This window comes from Anomaloglossus baeobatrachus, chromosome 9, assembly GCF_048569485.1.
Source record: "Anomaloglossus baeobatrachus isolate aAnoBae1 chromosome 9, aAnoBae1.hap1, whole genome shotgun sequence".
NCBI lineage: Eukaryota > Metazoa > Chordata > Amphibia > Anura > Aromobatidae > Anomaloglossus > Anomaloglossus baeobatrachus.
In genome coordinates, this window is record NC_134361.1 from 112,575,655 (window position 1) to 112,600,258 (window position 24,604).

Genomic DNA, 24,604 nt, shown 5'->3' on the forward strand with positions numbered 1-24,604 from the left:
TAGCCAGCTCACCATAAAGGAGTTCCTCTTGATGCAGTGGTCGGTGTTCACCTTATATTCTGCAGGGATCCAGGCAGGGAGTGTGCCCAAACAAATAGAAATGTAGGAGAATTAGGATCCAGCAAAAGGATGAAATTTCTCCAAAATTTTAAAAACTTCTTCTTTATTATTCCTTTGAGTCATATAAAAGTATGAGGAACTCCAATCAATTAATAGCACTCCAGCAATAGCACTCCAATCAATTAATAGCACTCCTTTGCTGGAGTGCTATTAATTGATTGGAGTTCCTCATACTTTTATATGACTCAAAGAAATAATAAAGAAGTTTTTAAAATTTTGGTGAAATTTCATCCTTTTATATATAATACACACACACACACACACACACACACACACACACACACACACACACACACACACACACACACACACACACACACACACACACACACACACACACACACGTTTTTCCAAGAGTGGCAGTGAGAGTGTGGAAGGTTTGAGGGGTGAAGGCAGAGCTGGGTTGGAGCCTGGGTGGAGTCCCAAGGAGGGCCAAAAATTTTGCCAGTATGGGGCCCTGAAATTCCTAGTGGCGGCCCTGGGTATCTGGCTCGGAGGTGAGGGGCACCAGGGACCATTGGTAGGCTTGGTCAGGGGTCACCATTTCCCCTTTCTCCAGACACAGGGGTTCCCTTTCCTTTCGCCGTTCACTTGGTACTTCCCTGTACCTAGCATGACATTATGGACTGTACACTAATGCTGTTGATTTGCTGTCCGTGATTTCCACGGACCCATAGATTTGCATTGGTAATTTTGAGCTCTTTCGCAGTTAAAAAATGGACATATTTACATTATTTTTTGCAAACACATGGTCCGCAAAAAACACAGACATGTGAACTGCTCCACAGATAATGGGTACATGTGTTACTCGTAAAAACGATGGATAGAACACTTATGTGAAAAATGCTTGTCTCAATAACATTCAGAAGAGCATGATAACTCACGGAACCAATCATGTTCTAATTGTGGAAATGATTGTGGCTTAAGGCCGCTTTACACGCAGCGGCATCGCTAAAGCGATGTCGGTGGGGTCACAGAATTCGTGACGCACATTCGGCCACGTTAGCGATGTCGTTGCGTGTGATCGAAAATCGTCACAAATACGTGCAAAATCGCTAATCGTTTACATGCTCCCCTATTCCCAATTATCGTTGTTGCTGCAGGTACGATGTTGTTCGTCATTCCTGCGGTAGCACACATCGCTATGTGTGACACCGCAGGAATGAGGAACCTCTCCTTACCTGTGCCCACTGGCAATGAGGAAGGAAGGAGGTGGGCAAGATGTTCGTCCCACTCATCTCCGCCTCTCCGCTTCGATTGGGTGGCCGCTTAGTGACGTTGCTGTGACGCCCAACAAACCGCCCTTTTAGAAAGGAGGCGGTTCGCCGGTCACAGCGATGTCGCTAGGCAGGTAAGTAGTGTGAAAGGTCCGCGCGATTTTGTGCGCCACGGGCAGCGATTTGCCCGTGACGCACAAACGATGGGGGCGGGTACGCACGCTAGTGATCTCGCTAGCGAGATCGCAGCGTGTAAAGCGGCCTTAAGGCTAAGTTCACGTGTCCTGTAGTCATCTGTTAGAATAGATCTTGCAGAGATCTGTTGGCAAACTGATATCTGCTGGATACGTTTTTTTTTATCATGGGAGTCTATGGACAACGGATCCATTAACAGATTGCTATTTATCTTCCATTTGTAACGGATCCTGTAAGAAAACAACGGATCCTTTACAAATGCAAGAAAAATGGATGGATAAATAGCAATCTGTTAACGAATCCATTCCCCATAGGCTTCTACGTTAAAAAACGGATCCAGTGGACATCAATTATTTAACACTGGACAAAAAAGTTGTGTTTGCAGAACTTTTTTTTTCCAAACCGAGCTCTGCAGGATCAGATCTAACCGATGACTTCAGGACATGTGAACTCAGCCTTAGGCCTCCGACACACATCCGTTAAAACCACGCACGTGTAATACAAGCCGTTTTTCAGGTCCGTGATCCGTTTTTTTGTCAGTTTTTATGGTCCGTGTGGCCTTTGTATGACCGGCATATGCTAGCCGTGTGTGCGTGTGTAATGCCCGTGTGTGCGTGAGATTTGTAACTGACGTGTGAATGTTTTTTCCGTGTGAAATGTTCCGTGTTTAATGTAAAATGTCGTGTTTGATTACCCGTAGACAGCAGACAGAGTTGCACGCTGAGAATGAACTCAGGTGAACTTCACCCGACTTCATTGTCATCCTGCGGCTCTGTCTGTGTGTCGCGTCCTGATTAGCGGTCACCCGTGAAGGACTCACCGGTGACCGCTAATCACCTGAGTGACTGAAGTGAGCAGCGCGATAAGCGCTGCCCTCACTCAGGTTACCCGCGGCTAGCTGGATCCTCCACCCGTGACTGCAACTCACTTGTGGGGAGATAAGGTATGCACACCAGTGACTATGTAAGGGGAATACATGAAATAGCAGAAACTGCTGTGTGAATACTGACATGAAAAATTCAATAGCTATATGTAACAGTGAAAATGTGAAAAATGGAATCTGCATTACTGCTATGAACATATGAATAAAGAGAAATTTAGCTACTGAATTGATCAATGCAATAGAGCCCCAACACTACGCCAAAGTATTTCTCTACGTTGGGGTCCCTAGCTTGTGTGTGTCCTCTCATGCAGTTAAAAAACTTACCGTGTATGGGAAGCTGAGACCCAGGCTATTTATGCGTATGATATGGATTGGCAATAGGTGTGGTTGGGGAGGGTTCACAAACGAAAAACTACTAACATAAGGAATAACGTTTGGAACACCATTCTAAGTCTGAACTGGGTGCAAAAACCTAAAAAAACATCACTATGGGGAGATAAGGTATGCACACCAGTGACTATGTAAGGGGAATACATGAAATAGCAGCTAGGGACCCCAAAGTAGAGAAATACTTTGGCGTAGTGTTGGGGCTCTATTGCATTGATCAATTCAGTAGCTAAATTTCTCTTGATTCATATGTTCATGGCAGTAATGCAGATTCCATTTTTCACATTTTCATTCTTACATATAGCTATTGGATTTTTCAAGTCAGTATTCACACAGCAGTTTCTGCTATTCCATGTATTCCCCTTGCATAGTCACTGGTGTGCATACCTTATCTCCCCATAGTGATGTTTTTTAGGTTTTTGCACCCAGTTCAGACTTAGGCCCCACTCACACTTGCGCTATTTTCACGCAAACGGAATCCGTCACTACTGTATTACAGTTCATTTATTTACAGTGTAAGCGCGACACCATGTGGACACATGCGGGTAGTGCATGAGTCATGCTGTCGTTCTTCCACTGTAAATAAATGAACTGTAAACATTAGTGACGGAGTCCGTTTGCGTTGAAACAACGCAGATGTGAAACCAGCCTTAGCATGGTGTTCCAAACGTTATTCCTTATGTTAGTAGTTTTTCGTTTGTGAACCCTCCCCAACCACACCTATTGCCAATCCATATCATACGCATATATAGCCTGGGTCTCAGCTTCCCATACACGGTAAGTTTTTTAACTGCATGAGAGGACACACACAAGCTAGGGACCCCAACGTAGAGAAATACTTTGGCGTAGTGTTGGGGCTCTATTGCATTGATCAATTCAGTAGCTAAATTTCTCTTGATTCATATGTTCATGGCAGTAATGCAGATTCCATTTTTCACATTTTCACTCTTACATATAGCTATTGGGTTTTTCAAGTCAGTATTCACACAGCAGTTTCTGCTATTTCATGTATTCCCCTTACATAGTCACTGGTGTGACTATGTAAGGGGAATAAGATGATAAGATACCTTATCTCCCATAGTGATGTTTTTTTAGGTTTTTGCACCCAGTTCAGACTTAGAATGGTGTTCCAAACGTTATTCCTTATGCAACTCACTTGTGACTTCATCGCTGTCACTCGGGCGACTTGCTATCACAGTTGGAGGACCCAGGAGTGGCCGCGAGTTACCCGAGTGACGTCATCACTGCTCGCGCGGCTCACCTCAATTTCTGCGTGGAGCTGACAGAAGCGGCGGTGTTCGTCTGGCGCTCCTGTCACCTTCATGTAGCAGAGATGGAAGCGACGCGGGACCTCCGTGGATTACGCCGGACATGGATGGGTATTTGGGGCATAATAAATTTGTGAACGAGGGTTTTTTTAGTGTTTATTATTTCAAATAAAGGATTTTTCGTTGTGTGTGTTTATTTACTGTAACTTACAGAATAATCATGGAAGGCATCTCGGGGAGACGCCTGCCATGATTAATCTAGGACTTATTGGCAGTTTTGGGCTGCCATTAACTCCTTATTACCCCGATTGCCAACGCACCAGGGCAATTCGGGAAGAGCCGGGTAGAGTCCCAGAACTGTCGCATCTAATGTATGCGGCATTTCTGGGCAGCTGCTGGCTGATATTGTTAGGCTGGGGGGCTCCCCATAACGTGGAGCTTCCCATCCTGAGAATACCAGCCTTCAGCCGTGTGACTTTACCCTGGCTAGTATCAAAATGGGGGGGACCGCACGTTGTTTTTTTTTAATTTATTTATTTTACTGCACAGTATAGACCCGCCCACCGGCGGCTGTGATTGGTTGAAGTAAGACAGCTATCACTCAGCGTGAGGGCGTGTGTCACTGCAACCAATCATAGGCGCCGGTAGGTGGGGAAAGTAGGGAATATGAGATTGATTAATGAGCAGCCGGCTTTTTCAAAATAGCAAACACTTCAGATAGTAACGTATTAAAGAACTGCAGCAGTAAAGAAAATCAGAGTAGTAGTCAGCAAATAATACTGTACTGAGAATTAATTGACAGGGAGAAAAAGAATTAAGAGAGGTGCCAGCAGCAGTGACGGACTCCGTGTGATTAAAGCGCACCAATCACCAGGATTTTCCTATATAACATAAAGCCAATGCTATACTGGCACTATCAGGCTAATTCTATACATACCTTTAATTGTCAGCTCGGATGTATAGCTGGGGTGGGTATTCATAGTTATCCCCTCCCCCTGTTAGTTATGCTAATTCTATTATACAATCGTTTTACTTTATGACTAAAAGGACCTGTGCTGACGTTATACCCATGTGACCAGAAGGGGCGGGTCCTCATCCAACATAGCTTATACCAGGAAGCAACATTTTTTTGTTGGCTGAGGCCCCGCCCCTTCTTGTCACATGGATATGACATCAGCACAGGTCCTTCTAGTCACTTGGTAAAACGATTGTATAATAGAATTAGCATAAATAAAAGGGGGAGGGGATAACTGTGAATACTCACCCCAGCTATCAGCTCCTGCAGCTGCCGTCATTCAAAAAGCTGCTTATTTTACAAACTTTACTTGCATTTCAAAACGTATATATCTGAGCTGATAACTAAATGTATGTATAAAATCAGCCTGATAGTGCCAGTATAGCAATGGCTTTAGGTTATACAGTGTGTCCACCCATATCCTGTCCACTGCCATTAACTTGAGAACGGCGTCAGCTATAGGCATAGAAGTGGTGTCTAGGTATAGTAAAGTAGCCATGCGCTATGCAATGAAACCACCTATAGCGCCACCTGGTGGAAAACAACGGAGTTAGCATTTTTATCTCAAAAACGGAACGAGAAAAGTGAATTAAAAAATTGTAGGGCATCATCAATGTAATACGAATCGACATCTTGCATACAGAAATGCTGTGATATGAAACCCATGACCCCCCCAGAATGAAAAATGAGCACCTCCAATGAGTAGTCACCTCATAATTTGCATATTGTAAGCAGAATTTTAAAGTTTTAAAATTAATTTTATGGTGATTCAATAATCAAACAGTCACGTAAAGGGTCTTATTTTAAAGTATACATAGTCTTTAATAAAGACATGGTAGTTGTTTCGTGGACTATGGCAGATCCTTTAAACTATCATTTATGTTGTTGCACACCGGTTTACTACCAATCTGACAAACATACATGCTAAACCTTTGTTGCAGCCTTCTGCTATATTTTTCTTTCCATGTATGTACCTACATACTCAGCATCTCTTGTTGTGTCATTTTTGACAATCGTTGACCGTTTATGGTTGACAAAATTGTCCAAATTTAGTAGTGTTGTACAAAATGTCTTCTAAAAGACAAAATGTTAATGACAATGAATGAGGTAGTGTAAAGCAAAACACCCATAACACGGTTAATAATGCAGGAGCCACAAGCAACAGCAAAAGCATCAACATCACCAGCCATATGGTCACTAGTAATCCCAAAATCCCGGGGGCAAGTATATTAGTGGGGTGGAAGCAGGGGACATTATGGAATGTATGACACATCAAATGTCTTAATCACAGTGGGATGATGTTACCCTTGACAGCGACACCATCAGTTTGAGTCAGTGTTCTGCAGATAGCGGTCTGCCTGATCACAAATCACTTAGAGCGATAATTTTTGGACACTTTTCAATTATACAAAGCATGAAAAATTTGTACGTGAGCTGCCCTGTGATAGATACTACTGAATTACCATTCTTTTTTTATGGTGAGGTCCCTTTAGCAATACACAGGCTGTGATATCACTTGTGGGGGCAGCGCTTGTATCCACATGCCGGGTATAATCTTAGAACACATACTAACAATGTGCTCTGCTCTGTTGCTGGCTTGTTACTACTGATCTGTGTCGGTGTCACGATCGTCTCCCTGCTGTGTTGAGACTAGTGACAGCCTTAGGACTGGAGCCTCCCATCTCAATCTTGACTCCTCATCTAAATTAATTTTCTTATCCTTTGGCAGTTTATGAGTTAATTTCAGGTTTTGTTGCCATCAGCTTTGAGCAGGGCAGGTCAGCTGTTGTTGCCTTGGGCCCATGGCTATTTACGTTAAATACTGGAGCTTTCCCAGCAGACCCTGCTGCTGTTAGAATAATTTCTACTTTGGCCAGCCTGGTGGAAGGAACTGCTGAGGTTTTGTCCTGTTTTGTCCACCTGCTACTATAGAGTCTGTCTTCTACGGTGAAGTTTTGGTGTTTTGTATCCTTCTGTTTATTCTCCTGTCTGTCTTTCCTTTCCTTCCATTTTTATTAATTTAGTAGCGAGTCTAATGGACTAGTCGGCCTAATCACTAGACAGGGTGAGTTTAGGGCCATCTGAGGGACCCAGGTATCCTGCTTGCTGACAGGTTAAAAGATCCTGTGTAGGGATGCTAGGGAGCTCAGGAGTCAACTTGGGGTGAGTGCAGGAGGTGCCCCCTCACCCCTCTCCCTAGTGGCAGGGACCTCCGTTGTATCATGACCCCGGTGTGTCCCACTTTTGTGGTGTCTGATTTGTTCTGATCACGTGTGTCACGCATTATATATGGACATCTCCAACTCTGTGCGTGACAGCCAGCAACAGAGAGCACGCTGTCATTGTAGACATCTAACAGTGCACAGCACCCAGTCTAGCCCAACCCCTGAAATGCGTGCGACTGATGACATTTCGTTTCAGGGAGGGGGCAGAGGCTGTCAGTGACTTTGTTTGAGTATCAAATTATGCAAAAAGGAGGTGGTAAAAAAAAAAAAACCCTAAATGAAAACCAGTTATATACTGTAGTTAGGGAAGGAGAGGAAATTTTTAAATAGAGTATATTAATTCTAGATTATTGCTTTAAAGAGATAGGAATTTAGGATGAAAATTACTTTTATATCAAACCACCCCTTTAATCCTATTTAGTCTTTGCAGACATTTTTACATATTTGCCAGGTGCATATTCCATGAAATGAGCATTATCTAGTCAGTAATATGGTCCTGATAATTGCATGCTGTGAGTTCTATCACATGGATAATTACTGGTGATAGGCGAATAGTAACTATACGTGTTTGGATTATTCGTAACGAATTCTAAAGTACTATTCCGGTATTTGTCACGAATACCGAACCTAATGCAAGTCAGTGGGGAATTTTAGCATTTTTCTTGATGTGACGAATACTGGAATAGTATTTGGTATTCAGTAAGCATTAGAGTTACTATTGGCCCATCACCAATAATTACATTGACTTACATTGGTCATTGTGCTGTCCCAAGGACATATATCTGAATTGTACCTGAGCGGCTTTAGGTTTGTTTCCTTGTAATACAGCTAATAAATATTACTTTTACATTCAGCTCTTTTACATACAGGAACAAGTTTCAATTCTTCCATTTGAGTCATCCTGCAGCTATTACTCTCAGAAATTTTAATAACCCAATAAACATTTCTATGGCATGTAACCAAGGATCATTTTACCACTGAAAAATCTGCTAAAATATTAAGCTCACAGCAACATCAGTTACAAAAAAAATAAGTTTATTTTATAATTTAGAACAAATATTATGTAACATGTAAAATTACCGTATATACTCAAGTATAAGCCGACCTGAATATAAACTGAGGCACCTAATCTTACCACAAAAAAACTGGGAAAACTTATTGACTCTAGTATAAGCCTAGGGTGTGAAATGCAGCACCTACTAATACATTTAAAAAATAAAAATAGATACCAACAAAATGTAATGTGCCCCATCCTTGTGCTCTGTAGTAATGTGCCCCATCTTTGTGCCCTGTAGTAATGTTCCCCATCCTTGTGCCCTGTAGTAATGTTCCCCATCCTTGTGCCCTGTAGTAATGTTCCCCATCCTTGTGCCCTGTAGTAATGTACCTCATCCTTGTGCCCTGTTGTAGTGTGCCCTTCCTTTAGTAATGTCCTCATACTGCTCCCCTTCTTGTCCCCTATTATGTCGTTGTTCACATACACACACAAAAAATTCTTCTCACCTGTCCTCCGTTCCCTCGATGTCCTCTTACCTGCTTCTTGCGGACCACAGGTACGTAGACCCCTCGATTATCTTGGCCAGTGCAGGGGGCTGCCGATGCAGTTGGCTGCTGCTGCCGTTATCACTTTATTTACTTCAGTTGAATGATTTGCGGCGCTGCAAATCAGTAAAGTATGTGACTGCAATCCACAAGAAGCAGGTAGGAGGACACTGATGGAAACTTGAGTATAAGCTGAGGGGGGCTTTTTCAGCATAAAATGTGCTGAAAAAATTGGCTCATATACGAGTATATACAGTACATAAAAAGAAGGGACTATTTAGAAAATCAATTTTCATATAACTTGCTTGGTTAGAGTCACTTATTCGTGAAATATGGTCTGTTCTCATATCACAATATCTGGCCAGTCCACCAAGTCCCCTAACATGACCTAACTACTTTATATAGTCATAAGAAAAACTAAGTATCACCTTTTTGATTTCTATGGTTTTAAGTATCAGAAACTAATAGAAATATTTGGTCCTATGATGGCATTCAAATTACGGTAGATAAATACAACCTCAAATGAACAACTCATGACAAATTATACCATGTTATTACTTATCGAAGAGAAGCAGTTCTTCCTGCCCATCAATTCGAAGTGTTACAAGGTCATTTCAATACAAATTTGAGTCCATCATTCGACAATGAGAAAGATTATTATTATAAGTGGAAAACATATAACATATTTGACAATTTTCACGGGAGTGGATGTCCCACCAAATTCACCCCAACATCACACTGTGCAATTAGAGAGTTTACAAACGAAAACATGAGCTACAGCTCAGACTCTAAAGGCTTCAGTTATAGTGTGAAGTGTTTAACTTCATGACATATTAAAAAATGTATTGAAAAAAAAGACTTAACAAGTATGGCTTTGCTCAATACTCTCTCATTGAGTGATGCTGTGCCCATCTAGTCTGGCAGGGAGTATAATTATCACATGACACCAGAGAATCTTTACAGCGCAGTTTGTGTTACGTGAGGATTCACAAGTCAGCTGTGATGCAGTTACTACTTACGGGCAGAATGGATCGAAGAGTAGTCAGGAAAGCTGGGGTCTAGTAAGAGGAGGACACGTATAAGGACAAGGAGTAAACGGAGGCATAGTCAGGTCAATATCTGAGGGTCAGAAATCCAGGAAAGTACGTAATAAGTTCAGGGTGAAAACGGAGACGTGGTCAAGTAATGGTCTAAGGTCAATTGGCAGGAGGTCACGACTCGGATATGAAGCGGCAAGAGAAAAGTCAAATAACAATCCGGGGTCAGAACACAAAGATCAGAACACTAGCAGAGACACAAGCCAACAGTAGAACCAGAAAATACAACTGGCAAAGGTCTAGGCAAGCATGTTCAGTAAGAAGCCTGAGCAATTACCAGTAAGGAGGATCAGCACCAACATGGAATCCTGCACTGTCAGACAAGCTGCTAGCTCGGTAACTCAGGAAGGCGCAGCAGAGCATCTCCAAAGGCAAGATGCTCTGCACAGAGGAATCATCTGTCAGGAATGTAATTCAGGAAAACGTAGCTCTTCTACTCTTCAAGATGTCAGCACAGAGGAATCGTGACATCAGCAGTCACATAGAATGACTGTCATAGAGCGACTGTCATTTTAGACCAGACAACTTCCTTAAGCAATATTGGAGTTGATCTAAATTTCTCCAGATCGATGTGAGAGTCTGATAAAGTCTTATAGAAAATGTTTACTTGTAGAAAAAAAGGTTGATACAGTACTTCTCAAAAATCCATGATTAAAACTATGATTTATTAGAAACACAATTAAAATCCATGAGTACGATCAGGAAAAAACATCTGTTTAGAATCTGTTACACATTTCAAACCTTAGCTCTTGGGTTCTTAGTCATAGTTTCTTAGTCATCGTTACATTCTATACTTATGTCTCCTACACAATGCAGGAGATGGGGAGATTTTCTTAGCTATGTGCAGCAGAACACTAATGCAATTTTCTTCAAAGAAGCTCTTGCATCACATTTATTGTAGAAAACATATGTACAGTAGCTCAGTTTTGAAAAAGGGTTTGGTACGAAACTGAAACGCGTGAATTAAAGCACCTTGAAGCATTATAACACGAATTACACCTCTACCATAGCAGCGTAGTCTACCACAACATCTATCTCCTACTTCTCCTAATCACATTTATTATGTGCCTCTTTTAAATCCGAGTTCTACAATAGGGCATGACTTGAGATGTGACCCTGTGCCAAAATTAAGGCACACATTTCCGTTGCAAAGTAAGCCACTATATAGAAAATGTAAACTTAGACTGGACAGCTTAAAGATGTGCCCCGTTTATCCACTCTGATAAATTCGATGCATTTTTAGACTTCGGAGCCTTTGATGAACGCATGTCAAAAGGTGTGTACATAAGTTAAGGGGGTGTTACACGCAGCGATATCGCTGGTGAAAGCACCCGCCCCCGTCGTTTGTGCATCACGGGCAAATCGCTGCCTGTGGCGCACAATATCGTTAGGAGCCGTCACACAGACTTACCTGCCTAGCGACGTCGCTGTTGCAGGCGAACAACTTCCTTTGTAAGGGGGCGGTTCGTGCGGCATCACAGCGGCGTCACTAAGCGGCCGCCCAATAGAAGCGGAGATGAGCGGGACGTAACATCCCGCCCACCTCCTTCCTTCCGCATTGCCGGCGGCCGCAGGTAAGCTGCAGTTCGTCTTTCCCGAGGTGTCACACCTAGCGATGTGTGCTGCCTTGGGATCGACGAACAACCTGCGTGCTCAACAATCAACGATTTTTTAAAAAGGAACGACGTGTCAACAATGGACGATAAGGTGAGTATTTTCCATCGTTAACGGTCGTTCTTTGCTGTCACACGCTAACGATGCCGGATGTGCGTCACGGAATCCGTGACCCCGGCGATATATCGTTAGATACGTCGCTGCATTTGACGGGGCCTTAATACTACTTATACTATACTAATTTTGTCAATTATATGACTTGTATTCCACAGTTTCCATTAGTTTGCTTCTCTGCAGGTTCCATATCTAATTTTCAGTTCTCTACTAGCTAATGGGTGTAGAATAGCTGCCATGATGTCTTCCATACATAGTACACACACAGAGATAAGTTTCTGTTCTTCTTTCTCTATAACCAGGGGTTAGCAGGAGCAGCAACAGTATGTAAGAGAATATTTAGAAAAACTGAGCTGTGTGGCTGTGAATCCAGCTCTGAAGTAAAATATATCTGCTAGAAGCTGCAGCAGAATGTATCTTTCTCTGCATGTGTCTGCCGGGTCTCTCGTTGTGCTCAGTTTCCACCCTTCCCTTTCCACAGAATATAATAGGCTGTATATCCTTATGTGATGCCCTGGCTGGGCCAGGTAGTCACAAATAGGGCCCCGCTTTACACTTTCCCTCACAGGTAACACACAGCCAACCACAAAACCCTAGTCACCCCCCTCAGGGCTTGATAGACACACCAGGGGGCGGAAGACGCCCACCGAGGAGTCCTAGACAGCCCGGGGCGGGGAAAAGAGAGATCAGTTTGAGAGTTCAGTGAGAGTGGAGGTCAGGCCTGTGTCTGAGGCCTGAGACAAACTGACAGGTACCAGGGCAGGAGCCCTGGTGCCTTTGGCTAGGAGGCAGACGGTGGTCTCCGTCTGCAGGAACCGGGAAGACGGCTCAGTGAAACCGAGGTGGACCGGGACAGAGTAGTGGCCCGCCGGTACCGACCCGGAGAACCGACTCGGAAACCGGAGCACAAAGGGGGGTACTCAGACCCTGAAGCTAGGTCCAGAAGCAACTGGGGGCTAGCTAATTAACTGATTGCAGCCAGGACTAGAGGTCCTGTCCCACCCAAAGTCCCGACTGAAGGCAACAGCCCACCGAGGGGGATAAAAGGTCACCGCCAAGGCTCAGAGATCCCATGGGCCAGCGTCTGCGGGCAAAGGGCTCCTTAGGCGACCAGAAGCCCGGAACGGACTCCTGAAGTTGCAAGCGCAGGCAGTCCACCATTTAAAACAGGTGCAGGAGAAAGAGAGAGACCACCAGCCGGGTGGGGGAACCAGAACGCAGCCGGCTGCGGGCACCGACCACATTCACCTTGGTTTACCAGAGACTCGTGTGTTTTCTAATAGTGAGTACACCAGCACCCTGCGGTCGCCCATCTCCCTGCATCACCAGCCTCCTTAACGGGTCCTGAGGCCATCATCCCTGCCCACGGAGGGGTTAACAACTTGCTAAACAACATCTCCCCCGGGTGCCCCGTAACTGCAGCGGTGGTGTCCAATATCACCACACACCGTGGGTGGCGTCACGAACTCCGTACGGCTCAGCCCGTACATATACGTCCTAAATCCACCATCCCATCACTACCCCTTTTCATTTGAAGTGACCATGAGGCCCCCGGGTCCGGAGACCCTCGAGCCACCCACAGAAGGGCCGGATCCGAGCAGCTCAGCTGCTGAGAACGGGGTGGTACACTTACACCTCACTGTGCTGAAAGTTCATGTTGCTTTCACCCCGGTGAAGCTCTCAGGCTGGCATTGGAAACCTGCACATGTGGAGGGCAAAATGGATTCAATAAAGGATCAGAAAACTCTAAGAGAAAGCATCATGTCCTCTGTGAGGAAATGGAAACATGGCATTATTGGATTTTTCAATACTACAGTAATCCCAAATGTACATCAAAGTCCACCAAGACTTGGTTTCAGATAAAGCCCTGGAAGATTTTGTATTGGCCGTCAAAGTCGCCTGACGTAAACCCTATAGCAAATCTTAGATAGAATATAAAGTTACAGTACACAAAACCGAGAAACTGAGAATATTAGAGAACGGGAGGAATTAGGTCAGATGGGGGTCTGACTATCATGTACATCACGTTTGCAGCAGGTCATAACAGCCAGAGGGGCTTTACTGAATAACAAAGACACTTATTATAAAGGGGTTAAATAATTCTGAGACTACAAGTTGATAAAGGGGAAATGATCTCACTTCCCATCAGCATCACTCTATCTCTGTGATGTCAGGAAATTTTGCGCATGTGCATTCCATCCTTCTATGTACATAGGCATCAACTGCCTTGAGCGCAGGCGCCGTACCCAATGTTCTCCTGCGCACGTCTAATTACACTGGGAACACTGGGGATGGCAACTGCGCAGAAGGAACTTGATGCCTGTGCCCATAGAAGGGCCGAAGACTCTGGAGGAAAGAAGAGAACAGTTCTGCGCATGCGCGAGAAATCCTCTCAACCAGCAGGAACAGAATGATGCTGATGGGAGGTGAGATATATGAAGATGAAGTGTGCTGCAGCGTTCTCTTCCAGCAACATATTGCCCCTAGCCAGGAGGAGATAATTTACAGAAACTGATAAAAGATTATATCTCAGCAACAAGGCACTTGATGTGAGACACACAGGTATTACTTTTTCATCAGTCTATGATCTGTATGCCCATATTAATTGTTTGGAGAAATCACTTGCTAAATTAGTTGTGTTGAGCTACTTACATTGTTCTTGTTTGATTGTTTTTTTGCAAACTGCAGAATGTTATAAGAAACCTAATTTGCAATTGGAGTTGATTAAGTTTTGATTGTAACTGTATTACAAAGCTTCTTATAGTCACTTGTATAATCAACGTATGCAGTTTTTTCAAATGACAGTGACCTTTTAATATATGACATTACATACTAGTCTAGATGAAAAAAATGGAATCTACATTAAGCAATACGTAATGGCAAGTATTGCAATACTATGTTCAGATTTTGAATTTCACAGTTTTTAAGGTTGAAGGTAGACATAAGTCCATCAACTTCAACCGACATGTTGATCCAGAGGAAGTCACAAACCCAATGAGACAATTCTATTTTTCAAATATTAGGGGAAAAATTCCTTCCCAACTCCTCATAGCAGACTAGTTCCATGTATCAATATTCCATCACAAAATCTAGCACAAATGAACCTGAAATATTACATTCATGAAGAAAAGCATCCAGGCCCTCCTTAAACTATTACAATGACAAGTGGCCATAGTCTTTCTGCTCTTACAGTAAAGAATCTACATCTGTATTTATGATTAAAACTTTTCTCCTCTAGGTGTAGAGATTGCCCTCTTATTACCGTCGCATGCCTAGGTGTGAAAAGATCATTTGAAAGATTTCTGTACTGTCTCTTCATATATTTGTACATTGTATTAAGATCGCCTCTAAGCCTATGTTTTCCAAACTGAATTGTCACGCTAGGGAAGTACCAAGCGAACAGTGAAAGGTAAGGGAAGGGAAACCCTGTGTATCGGAGAGGCGAAAACAGTGACCCCTGACCAAGCCTACTGCTGGGCCCTGGCTTCCCTCACCAACCCTAGATAGGTTCCACACCTATGTGTCGAGTTGGATACCTGACCCTGACTGACCCTGAAGTAAGCCCTACGTAGGGAGTGGATGGGATGAGCACGTAAGGCCCAGTCACACTAAACAACATCGCTAGCAACATCGCTGCTAACGAACAACTTTTGTGACGTAGCAGCGATGTTGCTAGTGATGTTGCTTAGTGTGACATCCAGCAACAACCCGGCCCCTGCTGTGAGGTCGTTGGTTGTTGCTGAATGTCCTGGGCCATTTTTTAGTTGTTGCTCTCCCGCTGTGAAGCGCACATCGCTGTGTGTGACAGCGACAGAGCAACAACTAAATGTGCAGGCAGCAGGAGCCGGCTTCTGCGGACGCTGGTAACCAATGTAAACATCGGGTAACCAAGAAGCCCTTACCTTGGTTACCCGATATTTACCTTCGTTACCAGCGTCCGCCGCTCTCAGCTGTCAGTGCCGGCTCCTGCTCTGTGCACATGTAGCTGCAGTACACATCGGGTAATTAACCCCATGTGTACTGTAGCTAGGAGTGCAGGGAGCCAGCGCTAAGCAGTGTGCGCGGCTCCCTGCTCTCTGCACATGTAGCTGCAGTACACATCGGGTAATTAACCCCATGTGTACTGTAGCTAGGAGAGCAGGGAGCCAGCGCTAAGCGGTGTGCGCTGGTAACGAAGTTAAATATCGGGTTAGTTACCAGATATTTACCTTAGTTACCAAGCGCAGCATCGCTTCCAATCGGCGCTGGGGGCTGGTCACTGGTTGCTGGTGAGCTCACCAGCAACTCGTGTAGCCACGCTCCAGCGATCCCTGCCAGGTCAGGTTGCTGGTAGAATCGCTGGAGCGTCGCAGTGTGACATCTCACCAGCAACCTCCTAGCAACTTACCAGCGATCCCTATCAGGTTGGATCGTTGTTGGGATCGCTGGTAAGTTGTTTAGTGTGACTGGGCCTTTAGTCAACCCCACTAAGCTCTAAAGAAGACACAGGGATAACAAACGGGAAAATAAACAACTTATCTCCTGATGACTCAGGGAAAAGAACTGCAACAACAACAAAGTTTCTCCAGATAAATACAAGCAGACTGCTTGCACTGAAGACTTGTTAAGGGTATTACAGCTATTACCAGCACAGAGTAAGGAGTAATGAGGATATTTAAAGACACTAAGGGAAGTGCTGATGAAACACAGCTGAAAGGATGTAGGTAGGGTCTTTGTAGGGTCCTAATGGGAAAAAGATGAAAACCAAGCAGAGGAGATACATAGAATACCAAATACACCAAGCAGGAATAATGGAAGATTAGAGATCGTTTGCACAGCCAAATGCTGTGACCTTCTATAGCCAGACACCACAGAACTGTCTATCACCAGTTACATGAATACCCCCAAGTTTGATAACCTGTCCTGGCACTACAGTCCATCCATTCCCTTTATAACCTTGATTGCTCTTCTCTGCACCCGTTCTAGTTCAGCTTTGTCCTTCTCATAGCCCAGAGACCAAAACCAAAATTGTACACAGTATTCTAAGTGTGGTCGCACTAGTGACTTGTATAGAGGTAAACTATGTTATTGTCATAAATATCTATGCTTGTTTTAATGCAACCCAATACCTTGGCAGCAGCTGCCTGACACTGGTCAGTAAAGTTGAGTTTGCTGTCCGCCCAAGTCTTTTTAATTGACAATTATAACTAGTGTTTTACCATTTAGTACATAACTATACATTTTATTTCCTCTACTCAAGTGCACGAGTAGATATCTTTATAGAATATTTGGTGCACGTATTGCACAGAATGAAAATAGATAAGTACGTTTTTACTCTGTATGCATAATATTTCCTGACAGTGGAAAAAATAATGACATTTCCAAAACCAATATCTCAAGGGATAAAACTTGAAACTTGGCATCATCTTAGGAAATTAGGGACAGATGTCTAGTAGTGTGCTCCGTACATGTGGGAAACTCCACAGATATGTGTGGATGTCTATATGTACAGTGTGAATTGCCTTGCTGTGTTTTGATTGTATTATTTACAATTTATCAATCATCTGAATTTGCTTTGTAACATTGTATATTAAATATAAGAAGTGAGGGATTACTGAGATTAAAGGGAAGCTGTCAGCAGGTTTTTCCCTGATGAGCTGTGGCCACTATCTTATATACAGCATTCCAGAATACTGTATAAGAGTCAAGGCCGCTCTGTATAATGTAAAAAAACACCTTTATAAGACTCATCTAGAGGGCGATCCGGTCTGATGGGCATCACTGCTCTTGGTCCGGCACCTCCTCCATCTTGTGGGATCGCCATCCTCCTGCCCATTCCCATATGCATGACATGTCCTGTGCAATTCATAAAGAGGCCTTCATTGCGCTCCTGTGCATGCACACTTCTCTCTGCCCAGCTGAGCGCAGCTCAAAGTATTTTAGTGCGCATGCACGGATGGTCTTTGACCTTTCCTTGCACCTGCACATTACAGTACTGTGCTCTGCCCTCAGCGGGTAGATCAAAGTGCACATGCGCAGGACCGCAATGGAGGCCTCTCTGTGAATGACGCAAAACGCATCATGCACACGAGGCTGGGCAAGAGGATGGTTATCCCACAAGATGGAGGAGGCACCAGACCGAAAGCAGCGGCACCCATCGGACCGGATAGATGTTGATCCCATAGGTGAGAATCCCATCTTTGGGATTCATACCTATCTTGAGAATTGACATCCCCTGACACCCTGTTTCTTCCTTGTGCACTTGCTGTTGTCAGGGGAGGGAGCTGTGTATGCATGGCTTTCTCCATTGACCTACATAGGAATTTCACAAACAGCTAAGCAAGTTGTGCACATGTGTAATATGGAAATATCCACCTAAGCTCCTAGGACTCCAGTGGTCTCACACTTGTGGCACTTCAGCTGCTGCAACAGTAGAGCTCCCAACATGCTGTGCCAGGTTATTCTGAACATAAATGGGTGAATTACTCCAATTGTAAAAGAGCAGCATAATTTATCCCTAGAATTAAAGTGTTACTAAACTTTTGATACATTTTAACCTGTTTGAAGCATTATTGATCGTTGTGGTCTTGGTCTTCAAACCTCCACTGACCCCTGAAAATCTAAGGCAGAGGAGACTTTGTTTTAAGTACTTCTGTGTTCTCGCTTCTGTTTGAGACTAATGTTTCTGTCCTTTGGTTTTACAGGTCGGTGGGGTAGAATATATCGAAACATGAGCAAAAGGTTAGATACACTCTAAACTTGTAACTACGGTAGTAGAAAATATTTTTTTCTGAATATCCTTTTGAATATTGGCATATGTTTGTATCGCCTGTGTACAGCAGGAGTCATGGTTTAAAGAGAACCTTTCACCAAATGTTTCATGTTGAACTGGGCACAGGATGTAATAGTGGCTGCAGAGCAGAATTATTTTTTTTATTTCTCCTCTCTATTGTGGAAATATTAACAATCATAGTATTTAGCACCTAAACAGTTATTTTTTTTTTTTTATGTGCAAGTGGGCAATACCAGAGATGTCACTGGGGGCGTGAACTTCTTCCTCTCTCCAATGCTGACCAATCATAGACAGGCAGTAACACACTGGGAAAAGAGGAACACGCCCCCACAAAGGTTATGAACAGACAGCGTCTATTCTCACTGCAGAGTGATAAAGTGCTGGAGCACAGCAGAGCTGAGTGTGATTTACAGATTTTAGTTCACATCTCTGGCAGTCAGTGTGTGTTTTAGGGGGGGGGGGTGCAGTACTGCAGGAGTTTAGTCTCATTACAAACACGACTAGTAGCTCTCCACTGAAATTCAAATGAGCTTTATTGGCAGAAACAAGTGTAGTGCCCCTCCCCCACACTGCTGGAGATGAAAGCTGTTAATCACACACAGGTCGGCTGTGCTTTGCAACATGTAATCACTTTGCTGTGAGAATAACCCGCTGTGCCATTATGTCTCAGCAGAGACTGCTATAAAGCTATTCTTTTTCACCTTGTATGTGGATGCCTGCTTCTGATTGGAAGAGCTGGCAACACTATGAAAGTAGAGTTACTAAAAGTGTTTGTAATGAGACTCAACTCTGCAGCACTGTCCCTCCCCCCACACTGACTGGCAAGGATGAGAGCAATAAGCTGTCAGTTAATCATACTCAGCTCTACTGTGCTGCAACACTTGTCATCACTCTGCAGAGAGAAGAGCAGACTGTTTGTCAATATATGTCTCACACCCATTCTAAACAATTGTGGGGGCAGGGCAGAAACACCATTGGGGAAAACCTTACCAGCTGCACAGGGGCCCAAAAGGTAAGGGAGCTACTTCCCCTTCCATAGCAGATGGAAATGTGTATGGTAATGAGCTATTGGACTGCAAAGAGTCCATATATTGTTCTTGCACAGGAGCGATCTTTTGTTTGCCTCTGCTCCTGTGTGGGGGCGTGTTCATTTTTTCCTGTTGTGTTGCTGCCTGCTTATAATTGGTCAGAAAGGGGAGCAAGTACACGCCCCCAGTGAAATCTCTCTGGTAATGCCACCTTGAACTTTAAAAAAAATTAACTGTTTAGGTGCCAAATACTTTAATCACTGATATCATTGCAACAGCAAGATGAAATAGAAAAAATAGTTTCTGGTCTGCAGCGCCTATTACAACGTGCGTCCAATTGAACCAGAAATATTTGGTCAAAGGTCCGCCTTAAAAAAGTAATTAAAAGGGGTTGTCTCATATGCCCTATGACAGAATATGGACATATTCACAGCACTGACTGACAGCCACTCTGCATTAGAATCTGCTGTCAGTCAGTGTGGGTTGTGCGGTTACAGCCGCCGCTTTCCGTACACAGAGTGGTTATTGTTACCAGCACCATCACCATCGCCGTGACTGAAATCCAAACACGGCTGAAGGGATTAAAGTTATTTTCCTCCCAGCAGCGGGGTTTGATATGCAGGAACCAGGCTGGTTCCAAACACTATTAACCTGCGGATTAACACCATGTCTGCAGGTTTATAGCGCTTTTCATGTGACAGGTTCCCTTTAAAGGGAACCTGTCATCAAATTTCTTCATGTAGCACATGGTGCTGCCAGATGAGATAGTGGCTAGCCAATGGCGGACAGGTATATTTTACGTTAAAATACAGCAGCTTTTCACAGTGAGCATACTTTGAAATGCTGATCAGTGACTATAAATCTTGGCTGACTAATTCAGGCAGCATGAATCTGTGCCACCCCTGCAGCTGTCGAACCACTCGTATCTGGGGGTCCCTGCTGTGGCTCGAGGGTCTCCGGACCTTGGGCTTGTGGCCACTCAAATGTAAAGGGGAGTATTTACAGGGGATAAGAGTTTGTGACGCCACTTGTGGTTCGCGGTAAGGGGAGTCCAGCCGCTGCCGATGGGAGTACCCGGGGGAGATGGAGTGGGGCAGCCAGATGACGTTCCCCCCATGGGTAGTGGGGTGCTAGTTGTAGGGGAGCGCAGCGCTGGTTGGAAGCAGGGGAGGACCATGCAGTATTGGTGATGATAATGCGACTGCAAAGCAGACTCACAACAAGGTAAACCAAGTCTCTGGGTGCCGCTGCCCTCTTGGGGGAGCCCATCCGGGTATCCGTCCCCTATAGTACTGCCGGGTGGTTCGGAGCCTGCCTCCGTGCACAAATTAGAAGTGTTCTGGTGGCCCGTTGGCGTAAAGCTGTCCAGGCCCTGCTCCCTACTTGTTCGTAGTGGAGCCGCGCTCTCAAGAGCTCACGCTTGGGTTTTCTGTGGGCTGCGTGGGTTGTAAAGCCCTAACCTCCTCGTTGCGCTAGTGCCCCTGATCTCTGAGCTTCTTGGGGACAGTCCATAAAGTCACTATCCTCCGCAGGTTAATTGCCGGGTTTCTTGAAGCTATTCCCCAACCTAGGGTCCTGTACCGGTTATTAGACTCGAGCTGCTGACCGTTCTCCAAGACCAGGTCTAGGCACCCAGCCTCAATACCCTGCGACCGGGACTCTGACTCCTCCGGGCCCAGACCACCGTCTGCGACCCAACCTCTAACACCCAGGGAGCCACACGCTCCCCCAGCTCCTCACTACTCGAGAGCTACCACTGTTCTGTTCTACTTCCCTCCCACCAGTCTGCCTGACCCCTAGGTGGGCGGCCCTATTCCAGCTCAGCAGCCTACAGGTGTGTCTGACAGGGTTTGGTGTGAGGTGTGGTTTGGATTTGGATGCGGATGGAGGCAGTACCATAGGTTGGGAACCCAGAACCATGGGGGGTTTAGCCCTGCACTAAAGAGCAGCAAGTGCAGTACCCTGTGACGCGCTGACTAGTCCAGGGGCGTCACAAATCATATTTCACTTTAAATAAATATGCTTAATACTACATAGGAAATGTAATACAGCTTTTAAGGTATAACTTAATTAAAGGTATATTTTAGCAAGGATCATCCTGAAGTCCAAGATGTCTTTGTCTGCAGCCTTCTTCCTCAGTGATAAAAGCTAAATGCACCTTCATACACGTTATTGATTATTTGCCTCTTAAATACAAAATGAAGCAACTTTCTAAACTGTCTTAATCAAAATATTAGATCATTTTAATTGTAAAGGAGTATATATTGTCTATGTATGATTTTTTGATGCGCTGTCCAGAAAAGATAAAAAGTCAAATTGGCACCCCTGCTCTCAGTGTCAGGCTGCAGTCACATGGCTGCATAACTTGTAGGAGGATCACATCGCAATGCTCAGACTGGCCGGCGGCTCTCCTGGCCCGAACGTGTCAACGTGCAATACTAAGAACCTATCAGGAGAGCCGTCGGTCAGCCCGAGAATTGCGATACGATCCTCAGACGAGTCATATAGCCATGTGACTGCACACTTAGTAGAAGGGATGCAAAGAGGATTGTACAAAGATCTGCAGTGGAGAGAGGAGAGAGATATGCAGTTGAGAGGGGAGAAAGTAAGATCTTCTGGAAAGAAGAGTAAACATGTGATAGGCAAAGAGAAAAGTAAAGTGAAAGGAAATCTATTTCTGCTCTGGAGTTGTATTGATAAATGAAAAAAATTGAAGTTAGCAGAATCCTAGATACATATAGAGCTCTTATCCAGCCTATATTACAGGGAGAGATACTCTCATAAGAGAAAAATCGGAAACTTGGATCAGAATGAAAACCCCAAATCAGGTTTCTGAAAATGATTGAAGAAATGAAGCTTGCATGTTGAAACTTTATAAAATTGCCCCAAGTAAAGATAACAATGAACATATTTAACTTTAATTACTGCATGTAAAAGGTGTGCATAGCCTTTAATAGTAGTTCAGATTCCAGTACTTTAGCACAGTGATCATATACTAATTTTATCCACTTGTGTCTAATGACATTGAGCATTTAAAGGAAATCTGTCACCAGGTTTTCACCACCTAATCTGAGAGCAGCATAATGTAGGGGCAGAGATCCTGATTGCAGCAATGTGTCACTTACTGGGCTGTTTAGTGTAATTTTGATAAAATCACAGTTTAATTAGCAGGAGATTATCATTACAGCACTACTTGGCGTGCTGCCAGGTAGTCCATTATATTCATGAGCTCTGTATAACTGCTAGAACTGCAGCAGAGAAAACATTGATTTTATCAAAATGACAGCAAACAGCTCAGTAACTGACACATCGCTTGGAATCAGGGTCTCTGTCTCTACATTATGCTGCTCTCAGATGGGGGAGCAAAAACCTGGTGACAGATTCCCTTTAAGTGACTCATTGAATAGAGCATAGATATTATTGTGCGGTAAACTGTATATATGAGTTGGACCTAGCCGAATAGCTTATTAACAAAGTATAAAAAGCAATAGTAGCACATTAATGGGGTTGTCCGGGCAAAACAAAACCTTGACCTAAGAGCACCCACCTGGATACAGTGCAGACTGCTTCGTGGTCTGCGCAGAGACAAGAGGAAGTGATGCCATCATTCCACCAGCCTGTGATTGGCTGTAGCGGTCAAATGACTGAGCAGAACATCATCATAAAATGTCACATGGCAGACTGGTTAGATCATCTGACCACTGGAGCCAATCACATGTTCCACATCTCATTACTGCTTCCTGTGCAGACCCCAGGGCAGCCTGCACTGGATCCAGGTGGGTGCCAGCAGGAGGGTATGACTGAGTTTGTTACGTTTTACATATCCTTTCTCTTGGGGCAAAGTTTTATTTTCCCTGGACAACCCCTTTAAGAGCACCCATAGCTGGAGCCTGACTAAAGCCACTTGAATTTTATGGGTTGACAAGTTCATCTCTTTCAGTGGAATGGCATTACGGTGAATACAAACAGCTTCACGGAGCACTAGGCCTAGCTGAAGAGGAGAACGTCCCTCCTAGGCAAAGAATGTGAAATTCTGATGACACTGCTGATTCATTAGGCTGTCATCTTGCAGAGCAATGGGAGGAAGCCCTATTTCACCTGGGGGCATGGGTGGTAGGACATCTTTGCTGTATAAATGAGTGTCTGCACTGATCTGCAGCTTGGCATGGCTCATTCCCTCAGGCTTTGCAGTGTGTGACTGTAGGGTAGCACCAGGTTACTGTACACGGCTCATCAGTGGGGTCCTGTGTCTGCCACGCAGTGCTGCGTCATGGACTTCTCACTTCACACACATCCTCATGGACCTATGTGCTCTGCCATCAGCTGAGTATGATATCTAGTATGGCGAAACCCATTGTCGAATGGAGAGATATAGAAAGGGTCGTTAACTATTTGTGTACCAGAAGAATCCAGCACATGCAGTCTAGATAGCTGTAATCCACATTTATGATTAGGGGCCTCCAAGACTGCCAGGGATTGATGGATAGATGGATAGATAGATAGATAGATAGATGGTCTCGTCTGTAAGGCTGGAGCTTCGCTACATACTCATCATGACATGAAGCTCTCCTATGTCTTTATCTCCTATATAGGAAATTCGCACAGGCAAGATGAAGGGACCTAGCACTACTTACAAGTGCAGAGAAATGGAGATCAGATGATCCTGACTGTGCCTGCCATGGCAGCAAAGATAGATTTGGAAGGTATAGACACAGAATGCAAGCTCTCTCCACAAAAAAATCCCATCATTCACATGAAAAGGCTGCAGTATGAAGTGTGCGGTCCTTACCGTGCTGCAGCTGTCTACCAATCCGTGCGATGAAGACTGAGATCCCGATAAAGAGGCTTCCCCGGCTGAACGAGGAAGGGAGAGACGGTTCGTGGAGTGATCAGAGGAGGGGAAGAGGGAAATCAGTAGGAAAGAGAGGATTCCACAATGCATATAGCTGCGGGTTCTTATCATGCTCCCTGCGTTTCCCTGAGCTGCATCTGCACTACAGTGGGAAAGAGAGCGAGAGAGAAAAATGTCCCAAAAATAGCCCCGGCTGCCAATGACTTGCTGAAACCTGAGAAAGAATTGCTGAATTTAAAGATCTGGGTCGCTGTGGGTGTGTGGATTAAACTGAG

General features: G+C 44.4%; 1 protein-coding gene across 1 annotated transcript in view; it reads right to left on the minus strand.

Annotated features, from left to right (window-relative positions):
* AMMECR1 (AMMECR nuclear protein 1) overlaps nucleotides 1-24,604 on the minus strand; it is a 248,158-nt gene extending 223,554 nt beyond the window's left edge. The window contains exon 1 of the mRNA XM_075323940.1: nucleotides 24,267-24,604. The gene's annotated coding sequence lies outside the window, so the exon portion shown is untranslated. The remainder of the gene's footprint in view (nucleotides 1-24,266) is intronic.